The sequence below is a fragment of the Saimiri boliviensis genome, chromosome 8 (assembly GCF_048565385.1).
Source record: "Saimiri boliviensis isolate mSaiBol1 chromosome 8, mSaiBol1.pri, whole genome shotgun sequence".
Lineage (NCBI taxonomy): Eukaryota > Metazoa > Chordata > Mammalia > Primates > Cebidae > Saimiri > Saimiri boliviensis.
Window position 1 is genome coordinate 76,739,440 of NC_133456.1, and position 18,465 is coordinate 76,757,904.

General features: G+C 46.3%; 1 protein-coding gene across 8 annotated transcripts in view; it reads left to right on the forward strand.

Moving 5' to 3' along the window:
- Positions 1–2,874: 2,874 nt before the first annotated feature.
- LPP (LIM domain containing preferred translocation partner in lipoma) overlaps positions 2,875–18,465 on the forward strand; it is a 736,333-nt gene continuing 720,742 nt past the window's right edge. For 2 of the 8 annotated variants that reach the window (XM_074404689.1, XM_074404684.1), the window contains exon 1: positions 3,531–3,621. The gene's annotated coding sequence lies outside the window, so the exon portion shown is untranslated. Of the gene's footprint in view, positions 2,962–3,530; positions 3,622–3,784; positions 3,859–18,465 lie in introns of those variants that run through there. The other 6 variants (XM_074404687.1, XM_074404694.1, XM_074404693.1 and 3 more) reach the window with 6 other exon arrangements.

An 18,465-nucleotide genomic window follows, 5' to 3' on the forward strand; every position in this document is an offset into this window, starting at 1 on the left:
AACATGGAGAGGGAAGATGTGCTTGGAAAACTACTAGGAAGAGGCTGGAGGGTAGGGCACGTGAAGGCCTGGAAGAAATGAGGCTGAAGGGACAAGTATGTGCCAAATTATGAAGGTCTGTGCAAACCTGACTAGAGGCATTTGGCCTGATGGCTTTTAAGCTGTCAGAGGTGACAGCAGATTGGCATTTACCTTCTATCACCCATGGCCCTCTTATTCTTATTTTTCTAATAGACTCTTAGAACTTATCCTCTTGGTCAACTATAGGAGATCATAAGTTCCCTATGCTGGAGTGTTCAAACTGAGGGCAGACGGTCACTCAACAGTGTGACCATGAGGGTGAGTGAGGTGCCAGGTTGCCAGGGATCAGGGTGGAATCTCAGCTTACCTACCCTCAGCTGAATAAGAGCTTACTCAGCTCTTAACACAGAGCTAGTACTTAACCTCCATGGGCTTTAGTTTCTTCATGGATAAATAAAAAAACAATAATGCCAACCTCAGAAAGGGTTTTGTGAGAGTTAACTGAATTGTATATGAACAATCCTTAAAATATTGCCTGGCACTCCAAAAAAAGGATTGGCTTGAGCTATACAAAGGCCATTTGTACAGGACTGTAATGGATGCAGGCAAAAGGCAAGACCCGAGCTCTGCTTGCCTAAAAGTCTTTTGTGCCATTACTGAACCCCTGAAAACGCTGCTGGTGGTCTTTAGGCCACCAGTGTGCTATCTTTGGACCAAATGACCTCCCAACTCCACCTGAAATTCTGTGCTTCTTTCAGCCTCTGAATTGGTAAACAGTATTTTTCTAACCCTGAGTCTCTAAATTTATACAACCTTCCCATTTTCTGTAAGCCCCTGCACATAAAAAGTTGTCACAGGAGGTTGAGAAAAGTCAGAGTATGAAAGAAACCAGAACAGGAAATGGGAATGAGGCTTTTGGTGGGGTTAGCACTAATGACAACAACTGTATGTGGTTCACTGAGCATCCAGATTATGACTTTGGTGCTTACACTCCTGGGGAGTTCCTCATGTGTCAAAATTATCTTTCGTAGTTAACTTTATGTGATGCTCGTGCTAACACCATGCTCAGCAGGCTCACCTGAACAACTCACATACATTTCAGGAGAAACAGTGATCGTCCGCAACACATCCATACAACAGTTTCAACGTAATTAGTAGCACTTCTGGATCCAGCACAGTGCTCTTATAATGCATATGATGGAATAAATGAATAACTTTAATTATACCTTATTAAATCTCATTAGTCCTCATTAGGACCCTATTATTCTTTGTAAGTGGGTTACTGAAGAAAAAAAAGAAATGCTGGTCAAGTCTCGTTATATTTCACGAGTTTTGGGATAATCCATTTTTACTTCATGTGACACTGAAATTCTTTTCATACTAAATAGTACTCAGAATGTGAGTATGCTAAAATGTTTGAGTGAACTGTGCTGTAATAGGATCTGATCCTTTTTAAACCTCAGAACAAAATCTAAGAGTTCATATCTCCCATTTCAAACTGTGTTAGTTGTAAAGAGAAAACTATTTTATTATTCTGTAAAATGGGTGGTTACTCTCCATCTTGTCCCTCTGCTACTGTGTTTTTTTTTTTTTTGATACATTGTCTCACTCCGTCCCCCAGGCTGGAGTGCAGTGGCACAGTCTTGGCTCACTTCAACCTCCGGCTAATTTTTGTATTTTTAGTAGAGACGGTATTTGGCCATGTTGCTCAGGCTGGTCTTGAACTCCTGACCTCATGTGATCTGCCTGCCTCCGCCTCCCAAAGTGCTGGGATTACAGGTGTGAGCCGCCACGCCCCACCATGTTCATATTTTTGTATGTGTACATTAGACAGTTGAGAGGAACAGGGAGGTTACGTAGTCTTACTCCTGAAATGTCTGAATTCAAACACTTATTAAGCACAAGGAAGGTGCTTAATAAATCCAGTAACATGTGTTTTCACATTTCTGGTCAAAAGAATCCCACTTAAATCCATCCTCAGAAGAACCACTTTTTGGAGTTTTTATGAATAGGTAGCTCACGGTGTACTTTCAACAGTTATGAATGGAATTCGGTCCTGCTAGAGGTCAGGGCCAGGTATGGAAAGATCAAGGGATTAGTCAGGAGACCTAGATGGGAGGAGGGGAAGTCAGGTGCTTGGGCAGTCAGTTATTTCGTGTCGGGCAAGTAACGTTCCTTAAGTTTCTGCCTGAAGTGTAAAAGCGGGACTACGCTTTGTCCTATCTAACTCACCTGAGGATACAATAACCGAGTGAGAAACTGCTTTCACGATATGCTAATGTGAGGGATGATTTTAGGTATTAATAGGAGAGAAGTACAAGGAAAGGGCGTCTCGGGCACGGAGTGCTTTCCAGGCAATGGCAGCTGCACATCATAACCTCCTCACACAGTAAGTGGTGGTTCTCACCGGTGTTCACACTTAACAGATGCCAGAGGAGAAAAAAAAGCCAATTCAGACCTTCCAATAACAAGCAAGTCTGTATTCAAACCAGTTCACCCAGTTCGCAGATTTTTTTGAAGCTATAAGCATAGAGCAAGCTTTCTGGGCAGGGCTCAGAAGTAAACTTTAAACTCAGGGATTCATTTATTTGTGCACAGGACAGAGGAGGAAGTTGCCCCGAAGCAACTGATTGCCATTGATATTCAGGGCTCACGGTCAACCAGGACCTTCCAGGAACTGGCTCTGGGCCAAGAGCAGTATAAATCACTGGGTGGTCCGCGCAGCTGCAGGACATCTAACCTGGTTCAAGCTTCGGGGCCAAAACGGAACCAGGGCCCTTCCTGGAGGCGGGAACCCGAGTGGGAGGCAGAGCGCCTGGGCCCGCTCCGACATCTGTTGAGAGACGACCCTGCACGAGCCATTTCTCTTCCGAGCGTCTCAGTGTCCTCACGTGCCAAGCGGACGCGCTGGACGTTGGTCTTTGCCAGCTCTGACACCTTGTAAGTTTTGAGTCTTGCTCTGAATCCAGGGCGGGGCTCACGAGGAAAATCTTGGAAGGGGATTTCATGGCTGCATCTCTCCCACTCAAGCTGGGTGCCCTAATTTGACGCCTTAATAGGAGCCGCAGGTTTTCCCGTTTCTCCTCGAGCCCCCGGACGCGGCCGCTTCCTCCTACGTCTCCTTCCTCTTCCTCCAGCAGAGGCAAAGTCTCCACGTCTCCCTCTTTCCCTTCCTCCTTTGCAAGCTCCCTGCATTCTCGCGTCTCCTCCTCTTCCTCCCAGGAAATGCAATGCCCTCCGTGCGCCCACCTTTTGGCAAAGCCACCGCCGGCTGCGGGTTTCCCCTCCCCCCGCCAGGCGAGCTCTGCGCGGCGGCCCAGCGGGCACACGCCTTCCCATACCTTACATGGACAAATGCGTGCAGGCAAAGTCAGGAATTCAGGCCCCTGACGTCAGCCTCCAGCGTTCAGGGCACCGCACTGGAGACCGAGGGGAGGGGGTGGGGACGGTGGGGAGGAAGGAGGGGGAAAGGCACCAACCAGCAGCCGCTCCAGCCCTGCCGAAGTTTCACTTTTTGTCTGTGGGTTCGTTCCCGGGTCCCGCGCGAGCTTTCCCGGGATAAGTAGCTTTAGCGACCAGGGGAGAGCCGGGCGCTGCAAGGTAAGGGCTGGCTGCACGGCGCGGGGCCCGGGGCGCGGGGCGCTGGGCGCGGGCGGCGCGCTGGAGGAGGCCGGTGCGGGGCGCGGGGCCGAGCCTGTCCGGGGCTGGGGACAATGGGAGGGGGAGTGCCCGGGCACCTCCTCCTCTGCCTCTGCCTCCGCCTCCAGCCGCCGCCGCCGCCGCCGCCGCCGCCGCCGCCGCCGCCGCCGCTGCCGCCCCGGCTGCCTCCTCCCAGAGGTATTGTTGCAAATCCTTCCTTCTCCTCTCCCTCCGCCCTCGGGCGCCTCGGGAACCCCCAGCCCTCCCCCGGCGCGAGCGCCTCCGGGGTGGCTGGAGCGCGGGGCGCGCGCCCTGCTCTGGCCTGGCCCGCTGTGCGGAAGTGTCGGCTGCGGCCCAATCACGGGGTGCACGCCATGGGGGAGGGGGGCGCAGAGTTTTTCGGACAGCGTCGACCCCAGGCTAGGCGGGGTTGGAGCCTTGCGCGCCCCCTTCCCGGACTTTTCTGGGCGCCCAGGGGGCGGGGCCACGCCCATCCGCTTAGAGCTTTCGCGGAATCGCAGTTGTCACCGCGGAAAGGGCCTAGACGCAGCCAACCAAGTCCTCCCATTTTACAGTTGGGGCAGCTGAGGCCCAGAGAGAAGGAGGGTCGCCCCCAGGTTATTTACTAGAGGCCAAGCCGTAATTCACATAGTTGGCTCCGGCCTTGAGTTGGCTTTCTGGAAGCATTTCTCTGGCACCCTGTGTGTGGCAGGCACTGAGCTGGGTGTGTTGGACGTTGCCCTCAAGGAATTCTCAGCTCAACCTAGGAGTCAAACCTGGTCCAGGGTGGAAAGTGCTAAGTGCTGGAGGAAAGGCATAGACAAAGTTAAAGGAAGTTGCCGGGAAGGGGTTTGATTTTCTGGTCCCTGGGACGGCCCTTTGGAAAGTCCTGCAGTTCATGGGGCTTTTGAAGGATGAGGAGTTTCCTGAAGCCAGCCAGCGGCTTGGAGGAAGACACCTCTTACAGGGGACTGTGGGCCAGAGAAGATGAACTAGTGTGGGAAATGGAGATGAAAATATACATGTTCTTTAGTTGGAGGCAAGAGGTTGGGGGTGGGGGAGGTTGTGACATGAGTTGAGCTAATCAGTGGAACTGTGCCTGAGTGCTTGGACAGGGCAGAGTCTCTGGAACCTCAGAGACTTAGGAGGACCGAAAAATCTCTCTGGCTGCCCTTCCCGTAGAAGGGATCCTGTTTTCCCTCCCCCAACACAAAACAACCAGTGAGAACTCAGGGTCTTCTCTGAGAGCTTTTACTGGCACCAAACTCACTTAACTGTGTTTCCAGTCTCCTTTCTCTTTCTACTCCTTCCCGTTTTTCTACGATTCTTGCCTTTCCGGTAAAACTCATTCTCACTTAGGTGTTAGTGACTTAATGACTTGCCTTTCCCTGCATATTGGCATTTTAAGAAAGCACTCTGGGAGGCCGAGGCGGGTGAATCACGAGGTCAAGAGATCGAGACCATCCTGGTCAACATGGTGAAACCCTGTCTCTACTGAAAATACAAAAATTAGCTGGGCATGGTGGCGCACACCTGTAGTCCCAGCTACTCGGGAGACTGAGGCAGGAGAATTGCTTGAACCCAGGAGGCGGAGGTTGCGGTGAGCCGAGATCGCGCGATTACACTCCAGCCTGGGTAACAAGAGCGAAACTCCATCTCAAAAAAAAAAAAAAAAAAAAAAAAAAGAAAGAAAAAAAGAAAGCCTAAAGGGAAGAAAGGGAAAGTGTGGATCGGCACCTTTAGAAAACGTCTAGCTCCTTCCTTCCTCCTGCTACTTAAACACTTATACATAGAATAGGCAAAGGTGGTTGCTTCTCCTAGAGCCTATGGTGAGTAATGATGGACAGTCGGGGGCTAGGATACCCAGTAGGGCCTTCTCCACCTCATCGCCAGTTTTTCTGCTTGCATAGTTCCTGCCAGAACCAAGGGCAGTTAAAGGAAAGAGTATGTGGGCTCACTGCGGTAGCTGACGCCTGTAATCCCAGCACTTTGGTAGGCTGAGGCAGGCGGATTGCCTGAGCTCAGGACTTCGAAACCAGTCTGGGCAACGTGGCAAAACCCGGTCTCTACTAAAAATGAAAAATATTAGTCAGGCTTGGTAATGGTTACTTGTAGTCCCAGTTATTTGAGAGTCTGAGGCAGGAGAATTGCCTGAAGCTGGGAGGCGGAGGTTGCAGTGAGTCGAGATCATACCACTGCACTCCAGCCTGGGTGACAGAGGGAGAACTGAGTCTCAAAAAAAAAAAAAAAAAAAAAAAAGGTAAGTTCGTATTTTTGCTTTTAGTTTCTGCAATGCAGCCCCGGACCCCAACACTCAAGCCTTTATAGTCTAGAATGTAGGCTCCAGATGGGATTTTCCTAATCTGAATGGTAGGGGTAAAAGCCTGGGCCCTTACGGTCAGACGATTCCCCCAGAGGCAGGCTCTCTGTAAGCAGCATGGGCTTAGAGTTGGTTTGGAGTGTAGGCAGAGGGAGGAGAAGCCAAACTGATGAGCTGAATGTTATGGCTGGGACTTGAGTAGGATCTTTCTTGGAATGGCACATTCTGGTGAAGACAGTTCCAGGAAGCAACGAACAGGAGAGGCAACTTGGTTGTAACGGGCCTTAAAAATGCCAGGCCAAGGAGTTTGGATATATCTTAAAAGTCATCATTGATGGTTTTGAGCAGGCTGGGATGTGATTTAGTGGGAGGTACTGGGATTGGGAAGCCTCCTGCTGCCCACTTCCAATGAGAGAGGTGATAATTTGGCCTAAGAATATTACTGACTGGGTGCGATGGCTCACGCCTATAATCTCAGCATTTTCGAGGGCTGAGGCAGGCGGATCACCTGAGGTCAGGAGTTTGAGACCAGTCTTGTCAACATAGCAAAACCCCATCTCTACTAAAAATACAAAAATTAGCCAGGTGTGTGGCATGTGCCTGTAGTAGTACCAGCTGCTTGGGAGGCTCAGGCAGGAGAATCACTTGAACCTGGGGGGAGGAGGTTGCAGTGAGCCGACATTGTGCCATTGCACTCCAGCCTGGGCAACAAAGCAAGACTCCATTCCCCTGGCCCCCCAAAAAGAATATTATCAATCGGTTCTTGTTGATTTACTTGACAGAGGTTACTGAGTACTGATTGTGTATCATTGGCAAGTATGAAAATATTATAGCAGGTTCCTGTATTTTATTGAGACAAGTTGTATTCAATCAATTCTAAAAGACACTTTTTTCACATTTTAATATCACTGAAATGTGGTTGTCTTATAATCACAATGTGCCATAGTTGTGCAGTGTTTTTTTTTTTTTTTTCATTCTAAGTTGGTAATGGCACATCTTATAGTCAATTACTTCAATTTGATAAAATTGTTAATCATGTCTTTTATGACTGTACAGTGCTTTGCACTTTATAAAAACACTTTCCAATCAGGTATTCCATTTGAATCTAGGCCCCCTGAGAATTAGCTCTAGTGCTGCTGCCACCTTCATTTTAACCCTTGCCCAAGGTTACATAGCTAATGAGAGATGTGCTCAAAATGACAGCCCAGAACTTTTGCATCTTGGTGATGACATGTGACTTTGCCCTGATGTGGAACTGGCATGGGTTAATTGGGAATGGGGCAAGAATTAGGTCGGATTTGATTTTAGAACTATCCTTTAGATGCTGGAATGATGGGATTTTTGTATATGGGCAGAGTGTATATTGTGAGAACAGGGTAGCCCCCTTAGCCCAGGGATTTGCTGCATTACATAGAAAAAAGACGGAAATAGAAAATGGCAGGTAACATGGTAAAACCAGGGGTTGGAGCCTGCTTCCAGTGAAGCAGAAACTGGCTAGGCCCTGAGAGTGCAAAGATGAAGGGTACATGGTTCCTGCCTTTGAAGAGCACACAGGTGTGTGCTCTGTGTGTGTGTATGGGGCGGCAGGGAAGGTGGAATGAGGCATGTCGATGTATTAAGTGCTTGTGCAGGCTGAGTTTTGGCTGCTCGTCACTGAGAAATCTCACCCTCAGGAAAGCCATCATAGAGAGGATGGTGACTGAGCTGAGCCTCTAGGATTGAGCAGGAGTTGTCCAAGTGGAAGAAGGACAGGTGAGAGAGGGACCTTTTAGCAACATAGTAGCAGATGCAGATGCAGGGAGAAGGTGCTTTATTATCCAGGCTGTGTTTTGAATGGCTATCCATGAGGGGGACAGTGGAAAATGGAAAAAGAAGAGGACTTTTACTTTTTAGTAAATAAGGTTTAAATTAATCTCAATAGGGGCCTTTAAATGGTTTTGTAGAGATTCACAGGAGAATACGGCTGGGCAGGGGCTCTAGAGTCATCTCTGTGGGAGTAATTATTTAGATGGTAATGCAGGAGGCATAGTACCACTTTTAGTCTGAGTGAATCTGGGACTTTGACCCTGGGCTGCAATTAGCGGCTCCAAGCTGAGTATATTCGTTGGTGGGTGGAACTTTCCTGGAATATGGCTTTGGAGGGCTGTGCTTGGCTTGAAGAAACTTGGTAGAGGTGAGGAAGGAGAAGAGATAATCATGTTTCTGCATGCAGGAAGCTAGTATTTGGGTGAAAATCTATTGGCTTGAGGAAGCATATGAGGCGGAGCATGAAGGCCAGGGGAAGGGTGGAAAGATTTCAAGTGTGTTGTGGAAGTCTGCTGTAGGTTGCCTGGAGGCTTGGAGGAAAAGGCAGGTGCATTCTTTATTTTTTTGTTTTTATTTTTAAATTTTATTGTTATACTTTAAATTCTGGGGTACATGTGCAGAATGTGCAGGTTTGTTACATAGCGTGCCATGGTGGTTTGCTGCACCCATCAACCCCTCATCTACATTAGATATTTCTCCTAATGCTGTCCCTCCCCAACCCCCCGACCCCCAACAGGCCCCAGTGTGTGTTTCCCTCCCTGTAACCATGTGTTCTCATTATTTAACTCTTACTTTTGAGTGAGAACATATGGTGTCTGTTTTTCTGTTCTTGTGTCAGTTTGCTGAGAATGATGGTTTCCAGCTTGATTCATGTCCCTGCAAAGGACATAAACTCATCCTTTTTATGGCTGCCTAGTATTCCATGGTGTATATGTGCCACGTTTTCTTTATTCAGTCCATCATTGATGGACATTTGGGTTGGTTCCAAGTCTTTGCTGTTGTGAACGGTAAGGCCAGTGCGTTCTAAACGTTGGTCCCATCAGTGAGATTGGTAGGTAGATAGGCAGCTGTAGGGTGAATGGGATTAATGCTTGGAAGTAGATAAACCACAGAGTTGAGGCTAGAAAATGTTTACTTTCCTATCATTCTTTTAAAATAATAATATCATTTTAAAACATTTTTGAATACTTACCACCTATTTATGTAATGATACTGATTCATTAAAATAGGTTTTATGATTATCAGTCTTAGTTTGCAGATGAGAAAATGAATTTGGAGAAATAAGATTACACAACTACCAGGTGACATTGAAACTTCTGCCTGAATTTATAGCCTCTTCACCACTCTTTTCTATGCCTTCATGGATGAAAAGTTCAAATCAACATTGCTGGTCTGTGTTCTTCCCTGGAATTTAATTCAGCCCATGTTCAGGGGGCCCTAGTGGGGTCACAACTGGGGATTCACATGGAGAAGTAGGCTTCTCAGTCACACACTGGTGCTGTCCTAGCCCCTTTTTCTCCCTTAAGATGCTACTTTGGGCCGTGCGCGGTGGCTCAAGCCTGTAATCCCAGCACTTTGGGAGGCCGAGGCGGGTGGATCACGAGGTCAAGAGATCAAGACCATCCTGGTCAACATGGTGAAACCCCGTCTCTACTAAAAATACTAAAAATTAGCTGGGCGTGGTGGCATGTGCCTGTAATCCCAGCTACTCAGGAGGCTGAGGCAGGAGAATTGCCTGAACCCAGGAGGCAGAGGTTGCGGTGAGCCGAGATTGCACCATTGCACTCCAGCCTGGGCAACAAGAGCGAAACTCTGTCTCAAAAAAAAAAAAAAAAAAAAAAAAGATGCTACTTTGGGTGTCGTCTCTTCCCAAACTGGAAAGAACTAAGCCGTTCTAGCAAATCATCCACCTCTCTCAACAGAGCCCTCCTCCCCAGTCCCTTGTGATAAGGATGTGATTATCCTTGAAGAGAGGCAGTTGGGGTAATACAGTAGCAGTGACGAAGTCTTGCTGTCAGTCCTTGCCTTCAATCTTATGGCTCCTGTAACACTGCTATGTGTTCTCCGGTGCCAGACCTTGTAGCTTCTATGTCCTCTAGGAAAGCTTCCTGGCTCAGGGCTCTGAGGGATCACCTATAATCTTTCCTACCACCTACCTGAGTCAAGCAGGCCTTTTATAGTTTGACAATCCATGGATAAAGGCATTAATAGTCTCATTATTGTGTGGTGACGGGAGACAGACCCCGGAATGTTCAGGAGCTGTTTAGTGAATGAGCAATGTTTATGGACACAAATACGCATGCATCACCACTTCATCTTACATATTTGCTTGCCTGCCTCTTCTCCACTTTAAAATAAGCTGCTTGAGGATTACAGTGATGTCTGTCTGTTGGTAGTTGTATTCCCAGTGCCCTGAAGAGTGCCTGACACATGGTAGGCACTCCAGAAATACTCGCTTGATGACGAGAGGGAGTGAAATAGCTCGCTGCAGCCACAGGATAGCAATCACAGGGGAGGGGGACTGTTTTTACTGCCCCAGAACCTTGAGCCTGTTGTTGCTGCCACAGGTGGCACTGGGCAGGCCTGCCAGCAGAATGAAGCTTGGGGGACTGGAAGTGTGGAGTTGAGAGTTATGATATTAACTATGCTAAGGGTAATTGCAGTTGTAACTGCTCTTTCAATTTTCCCTCACACGGACAGGTGGTCTTGAACATTCTGCTGATTTCTTTTCTTTTCTTTTGAGACGGAGTTTTACTCTGATTGAGATTTTTTCTTGTTGCCCGGGCTGGAGTGCAATGGCGCGATTTCAGCTCACTGTAACCTCCGCCTCACAGCTTCCAGTGATTCTCCTGCCTCAGCCTCTCAAGTAGCTCGGATTACAGGTGCCCACCACCACATCTGGCTAATTTTTGTATTTTTATAGAGATGGGGTTTCACCATGTTGGCCAGGCTGGTCTTGAACTCCTGACCTCAGTTGATCTGTGCACCTTGGCCTCCCAAAGTGCTGGGATTACAGGAGTAAACCACCATGCCAGGCCCTCTGTTTCCTTAATCCAAGCCTTTTCTTCTGCTGTTTTCTCTACCTGGAGTTTCCACCCTCTCTGTCTCTGCCTGTTGTAACCCATGTGATTCTAGGATCAAGATCAAAATCCGCCTTGTGCCATGAAGCAATTTCCAGACTCCTTACCCCTTCCAACCCACACATATCTGTGATCAGATACAACTCAATTTCATGTATTGAGTTCAGTATTTGTGTACAAAGAGATTACTGTATGCTGGGCAGAAATGCTAGATACTGGTTACAAAGGAAACTGAGATAGGCTCTGCCTTCCAGAGTCTCATTCTATCATAGGAAAGAAACTGAAAGAGGAGATGCCAGTGCCCTAATAAAGTGATGAGCAAAGAGCTAATGAGAACACGGAGAAAGGAGTGACCAGTCATCTAGAAGAACGGGCAAATGCCTATGGAAAAGAAGACATTGGGTTGGGTTTTGAGGAGTGAATAGGAGTTTACATGGTGGACAGGAGTGGAAGAGCTTTCTACGCATAGGGACCTTGGTATATGTGCACAGGCCTGAGGCCTAAAAGTGTTTGAGGAGTGTAAATGTGTATTTGGAGATCACTGTGAGAGATGGGGCTGGCTAGGGAGTGTTAGTTGGTAAAGGGCCGCTGGACCCAGCTAAGGATGATGGCAGAGGTGGGAGAGAGCAGGAAGGCCTTTATTATTTTTTTTGAGCAAACGAGGGCCTTGTTGGATCTGTATTTCAGAGAGCTCTGGTGGCAGAGCAAGGGCAGATTCAGACCAGAGGCAGAGACCCAGCGTAGAAGGCTGCTGAAATGTTTCAGGCTAGGAGAAATGGGCGTGCAGCAGGTGAGCAGGGTAGGGAGGGAACAATGGATTCCCAAAGCTGTTCGCTGCTAGACTAATATCAGGTAGCTTAATTCCTGCTTTTTTTCTTTCTAATTGTTTGACAGCTTATCGGTCTTGGCTGGAATTTTTTTATTTTTATTTTTATTTTTTTTAATTTTTTAATTTTTTTTTTGTACACCAAAGTACCAAAGTAGTCAACAGGAGAAGCAGCAAGCATGGACTGGGGCCTTCCTGGCCAGAGCAATCTGATCCCCTGTACAGATAAGGAAGCTGAGGCCCCAGAAAGGGGACAGAGTTGCTCCGTCACACCCTTGTTAGCTGAAGTGGAGTTGGGCCACAGCCTTTGCTCCCAGTCCAGCCCTGTTTCCAGGTGTTTTTCATTCTCGATTTCTGCTATACCTCACACATTCCTTCCGCATTCCTCCTCCTACCTCCAGGAGCTTCTCTGCTTTGGAGAATTTTAGGAGAGGTTGTAACTTGGAGATCATTGTGTCTTAGGCTTGAAACTTGTGCTTCATACTGTGAAAGCAATTGGATTAAGATGGTTTCGTTTGAGTGTGTGTGGTCTGGGGATTTATTTATGTTACTGCCGTGAATCGCTGCCGTTGATGCTTGTTTGCAAGAACCACGCTATGCCTCAGTGCTAACATCAAGGTTCCTTGCTTGTTACAGCTCCCTGCCCCTGCTCTCTGCTGTTCTCCATTAATATTTACTTATTTTTGCTTGCCTAAAGGTTTTTAGGCAATAGTTTTAGATCCCTTGCTAGGTAGACCCTCTCTTCTTTACCTTCCCTATTAAATCTGTCCAATCACAATGTATCTCACAGAAACCGTGAGTATTTTAGAGCCTTCATCGCAATTTTAATGTAGCAAATGCATTTTGTGCTTGTTTTTATTACTTTGTTCCCAATTTTAATCCAAGAGAAAAAAGTTGGCTGGATGAGTCTTATCTTGAAGACAGTGGTCAAGAGTTCAAGGACGATAAAACCTTCCTGACCAGAGTACAGGGCCTCGAGTGGCAGAGTGAGAATCAAACGCCCCTCTTCAAAACGCCTGTCTTGCTTCTAACTTTTGCAAATGAGCGTAGTTGATGTGAACATCCCTGCAAGCCCTTTACACAGGTGAGAAATAGTTACTGTTTCACTAGGACAAATTAGTAGCATTAGCTGTGTATGTTTGAGGCTTTGGAAGGCAAGACTAAAAGTCAAATTTGGGACCAGGGAGTTCAAGGATCTGGGCTTCATCATACTAGATCATTTTGGCAGTACCAGTGATTTTTGTGTAGGGAAAACAGAGACCTGTTTTTGGACTCGCCACAAACCCTGTGATCTTGAACAAGTTCTGGAACATTCTTGAGCCTAAATTACCTTTCAGTGGAAATCCTGTGATATATCACAATGCATTCGTGAGAATCTGGGGCATTTCCGTGGGGTACTTTGTCAACGGTAATGCAGAGTCTGTACATGTGGCCAATTCTGGATGCCCAGCATGGCATCTGGCACACAGCGTTGACACCTTACTCTGCTTGTGAGGCTCAAGGGATTTAGACCCAGACAACTCCTAGTTCAAGACCTCACTGTGCTGTTTAATAAGGGAGCTCCCCTGGGTGGTCGAAGGCACTATTTGGTTTCCCCACATATTCATTTTTAGACCTCTTGTTAATGAGGTCACTACTGTTTAGCATAGTGTGCCCCCAAAAGTGGGATGAGTGTCACGGGCATTTCCAGGTTGTGCAGAGTGGTGATTTGTCACCAGTGGATGGCTGTGCAATGCCTCTTCTTCCACTGCCACCATCCCACCTTCTCTTGGGTTTTGTTTGCCCTGTTTGTATCTGGTACCCATGGAGTGTCTGCCTTTGCTGCTGTAATTGCTTGTGTTGTGGCTTTGCATCATAGCTGGAGATCCCCCTGTAATTCAAACAGAAAACCAATGTTGAAGGTGAAGCCAGGTCTTCTTCAGAAACTTGTGTGCGAACCTTTCATGGGCTAGGTAAGCATGAGGATCAGGACAGTTCCAGGTCACTGACCTTAAAGGAAGATGCTTTGACCTGCCTCTGGCATGCACCTTTCCTGCTAAAGCCATTGTTAGTGTCCCTTAGTTACTCAGGCCACCACCCAGCAGCACAGCTGTCAACTTGCAGAGGACTTCAGTGGTATCTGTAGTGTTGCATTTTACTCTCATAGGTGTCCTGATTTGGAGGATACATTATATGGTCACCTACTTATAGGTGAATATTGAATGAGGTAGTATAAATAATGTGCATAAGGCGAGGCATAAGGCAAGGACTCAATAAACATGCACTGTTTTGTTAAAGGAGGTGCTAGGTGCTCAAGAAATGTCTGCTGAATGGCCAGGCATGGTGGCTCACATCTGTAATGTCAGCACTTTGGGAGATTGAGGTGGGTAGATCACTTGAGGTCAGGAGTTCAAGACCAGACTGGCCAACATGGTGAAACTCCGTTTCTACTAAATATACCAAAAAAAAAAAAAAAAAAAGCTGAGCATGGTGGACAGTGCCTGCAATCCCAGCTACTCAGGAGGCTAAGGCAGGAGAATTGTATGAACCCAGGAGGCAGAGGTTGCAGTGAGCCAAGATAGGACCATTGCACTCTAGCCTGGGCAACAGAGTGAGACTCTATCTCAAAAAAAAAAAAAAAAAAGTCTGCTGAATGAACTACATTTATAGAAGTGGAATTTAAGTCTGTTTGAAGGGTATGTCAAGATTGTAAGCACTTAGTGTTTATGAGGGTTGATAAAAACATGTTAATGTATATCTATATTGTAAGAGAGTGCCATGGGAGAGGCACACGTGAAGGACTGGGGGACTTGTGAATCGCTGGAGCTTGTTGGCAGTGCTGGGACTTCAGTTAGACGTTCAAGGACGGGAAGGCTTAGACCAGGATGCAGCAGGCAGCTGAATTTCTCTGGCTCCTGAGAGTTAAGAAATAAGACTGGTTCTCTGTTCATGTGTGTACTTTAGCTGGGTTCCTGAATCTATTATTTTCCATCCAGTGGCCCATCTTGATAATGATCTTTAGCTGTAACTGTGGAAGCCTAATGCTGTACTAAGCTCCATGCCAGGAGGTCACCGTGGAAATTCATTTCTATTATGCAGAATCATCTACACTTGTACTTCCTGTGAATTTCCACTGAAGATGGTTCTTGTTTAGTTTAAGGAAGAAAATAACTTGGTTGGCACCTGGAGCTTCTGTCTTGTTTGGTATGAAAACTAATCATTTTCAGGAAGAGCAATAAAGAGTTGCCACCCACAGGACTGGGTGTGCCCTGACTCATGGGAAAGGCAAACTCTGCAGTGGCCAGGCAGGTAGGTGACACCTTTTCTTAGAATGAGGTGAAAGATAGGTCATTGTTCTAGTAGCCGGTCATTTCCACTCTGGAAGTCTCTCTTCTTGGTCACAGTTTAATAGCTTTACTTGCAGAATATTTAGGGTCCCAGTAGTGACAGCTGGACAGGACCCGAAATATAACATTCTTTCCATAAATTTGACACATTTGTGTATTCGTTTGATACCATTATTAGGTACATCTGTGAAACAATGAGTGATATGTTACCCTGGGTTTTGAAGATGGAAGCATGATTGCAGTGTGGTCTCTGCTTTCAGGAGGTCATGTAAATAATCAAAGCAGTATGTAGAGGTATACGTAAAAAATATCTGAAGGGGGTAGACGCAGTAGCTCACATTGTAATCCCAGAATTTTGGGAGGCCGAGGTAGGAGGATCACTTGAGGCCAGGAGTTCAAGACTATCCTGGACAATATAGCAAGATCCCATCTCTAAAAAAATAAAAATAAAAAAATTAGCCACTGTGGTAGTGCATGCCTGTAGTCCTAGCTGCTCAGGAAACCGAGGCAGGAGGATTCCTTGAGCTCCAGCAGTTGAGGGTGCAGTGAGCTGTGATCACACCATTGTGCCACAGCTGGGGTTACAGAGCGAGACCCTGTGTGTCAGAAAAAAAAATAAAGTCTGATGGCTCTAATTGGATGGTAACTAACTCTGGGGACCTAAGGAAACTCAGCTAAAGAGATTGCCATTTGATTGGGCATTGAAGGGTAAGTGAGAATTTGTTTGGTGGGCTGGAGGAGGAGAAGATATCTAAGTGGGATAAATAACATGGGTAGAAACGTGGAGGTGAAAAAGTGCATGGTGCCTGGAAACACCGGAGTCGTGAAGGTGAACTGCATGGTAGAGAGGCTGTGGAGATGGGTGAGGGTCTGCACTGAGAGAAACCTTGATTGCTGTACTGGGAAGTTGAGACGGCATTGTGAATGGAGAATCAAGTAGATCAGCGAGATGACTGGATCTGTGCTTTAAGAAGATGATCGTCTGTAGTGTGTGAGACGGATTGAAGGCAAGGGTACTAGAGGCAGCAGAGCCATCTGAGCTACCGCAATAGCCCAGGCAAATGATAAAGCAAACCTGTATCTCATATCTACTGGGTGAGGCAGTAGATATGAGAGATGACTCACAGATAGAAGTCACCAGTCTTCATTTTGCGTAAGAGGAGACTCAGCCCCTAAGAAATGACATGTGCAAAATTCATAGCCCTGGTGGCAGTGTAACACCAAGGTGATCTCATCCCCTGCCCGGTGTCTTAGATGGGTGACATAACATATGGCTGTTGAGAGAACTGTTTGTCAAGGAAGATCTTCACCCTGTTTTATCTTATAAGGATTCCTTGACATTTCTTAATTCTGAATAAGATGAGATTGGCTCTTTCTGGAGTTACTGAATCTCTAATTGCTTGAGATATTCAAGCAGTGGCTGACTGGAGTATTACCATGGAGGTTCAGACATGGGTTGAAAACCCCTCTACAAGGTCTCTAAGACCTGTGTGTGTGTGTGTGTGTGTGTGTGTGTGTGTGTGTGTGTGTGTGTGTGTTTTCTTCTTGAGACAGGGTTTCACCATGTAGGCCAGGCTGCTCTCGAACTCCTGACCTCAGGTAATCCGCCTGCCTTGGCGTCCCAAAGTGCTGGCATTACAGGCTCTTTTTAAAAAATTTAATTCCTGGAAAAAGAGACTTACAACAATCTTACCTGGAAGTGCTTTATCTATTTGGCTCCTCAGGATTATTTTAGACAAAGGCAGAGAGAGTTGAAAATGGATGACTGAACTCTAAGAAAGTGGCAGGTAGTTCATTCAGAGTAATGATGGGGCAACCATTTTGTTGCCAATAAGTTAGCACTCACTCATCTGTGATATGTTGGTAGGCTGTGCCAGCTTGCAAGATCCTGATCAAAATGGAATCCATCCACATAACGTAATACTTATCTTCCTGTTGCCATTTCTTACAGGGCTTTACGGATAACCATGTGTTTTCCTACAAATTACAGGCCAATCCTACCAGTTGTCCTGTGGATGGTTATTATCATGTCCAAGTTTTATCAGGAGCTTGAGCCTGGGAAAGGTTACATGATTTGCCCAGAGCCCAAGGAAGTTAAACATTGAACCAGGACTTCAGTGTTTTCTATTATGTTTTCTTCAATAAGTTTCCTATTATTGCAATACCAAATGCTTCCTGTTCCCTGCCTGTGCAGATCTCTGAGCCAAGCTGTAGCTTTTGTTCACATCCATATCCCCGGCATCTACTGCAAATCCTGATATGTGATAAATAATGTAATAAATGTTTATTGAATGAACCTATGAATGAATAATACATGTGAAGTAATAAATGATGACTTGCATTTTAAGAATATCTTAAATTAACAAACAAGCGAACACCACCATCTAATTGAGTACCCTCTTGGCACATTATCTTTACCTTACAGTGGTTACAGTTTTTGTCCCTTGCATTATGTGGTTATGTCTCAGGGATGTGGTAGAAACTACACGAGCAGTTTGGAGAGCTAGGAGGTTTGGATTTAAATTATAGCTCTGCTACCTGTTAGCCATATAACTGTGTGCTGGTTATTCAGCCTCTCTGAACCTCCAATCCCTCATCTGTAAAAGGGTATAATAGTATCTTTCACATGATTGTGGAAGGAATTCTATGGTCAGTGTAGTAAAGCCTCAAAGCCTGCCATGTTGACTGGGCACGATGGCTCACACCTGTAATCCCAGTCCTTTGGGAGGCCGAGGTGGGCAGATCACCTGAGGTCAGGAGTTTGAGACCAACACGGTCAACATAGGGCAACTCCATCTGTACTAAAAAGACAAAAATTAGCTGGGCATGGTGGTGCGTGCCTTTGGTTATAGCTACTTGGGAGGCTGAGGCAGTAGAATCACTTGAACCTGGGAGGGTGAGGTTGCAGTGAGCTGAAACTGCAGCACTGCACTCCCAGCCTGCCATGCAGTGCCACTGAAAAATGCTATCTGTGTGTGTGTGTGTGTGTGTGTGTGTGTGTGTGTGTGTGTGTAGGATTCTCTGTCAACCCATTCGCTAATAAGGCCCCCAATGTCTTTTTCCTTTTATTTCTTCTAAGTACGACCTGTGTAGACCTTAAATAAATATTTGCTGACTGGCTAAATAAGTTTTAAGTTATTTCAGGGGAGAATTATAGGCACAAAAGTCCCAACTGCCCTATTACTTTTCAAATAAATTGCCAGTCAGCCTCCAGAAAGACTACTGACTTGCACAGCCATTAACAATGTGTGAATCTACTTGTTTCTCTGTGCACTAACCAGCGTTTAATTTTGTAACTTGGGTTTGTCTTGGCTAAATTAGTATGTAAGAAATACCTTATTGTTTTAATTTGAATTTCTTTAATTACTACAAGCATTCCCCAAGTAATGGTTTAGTATTTGTGTTTCTTTTTATATGGATTGTCAAATGACAATATTTAAAAATAGT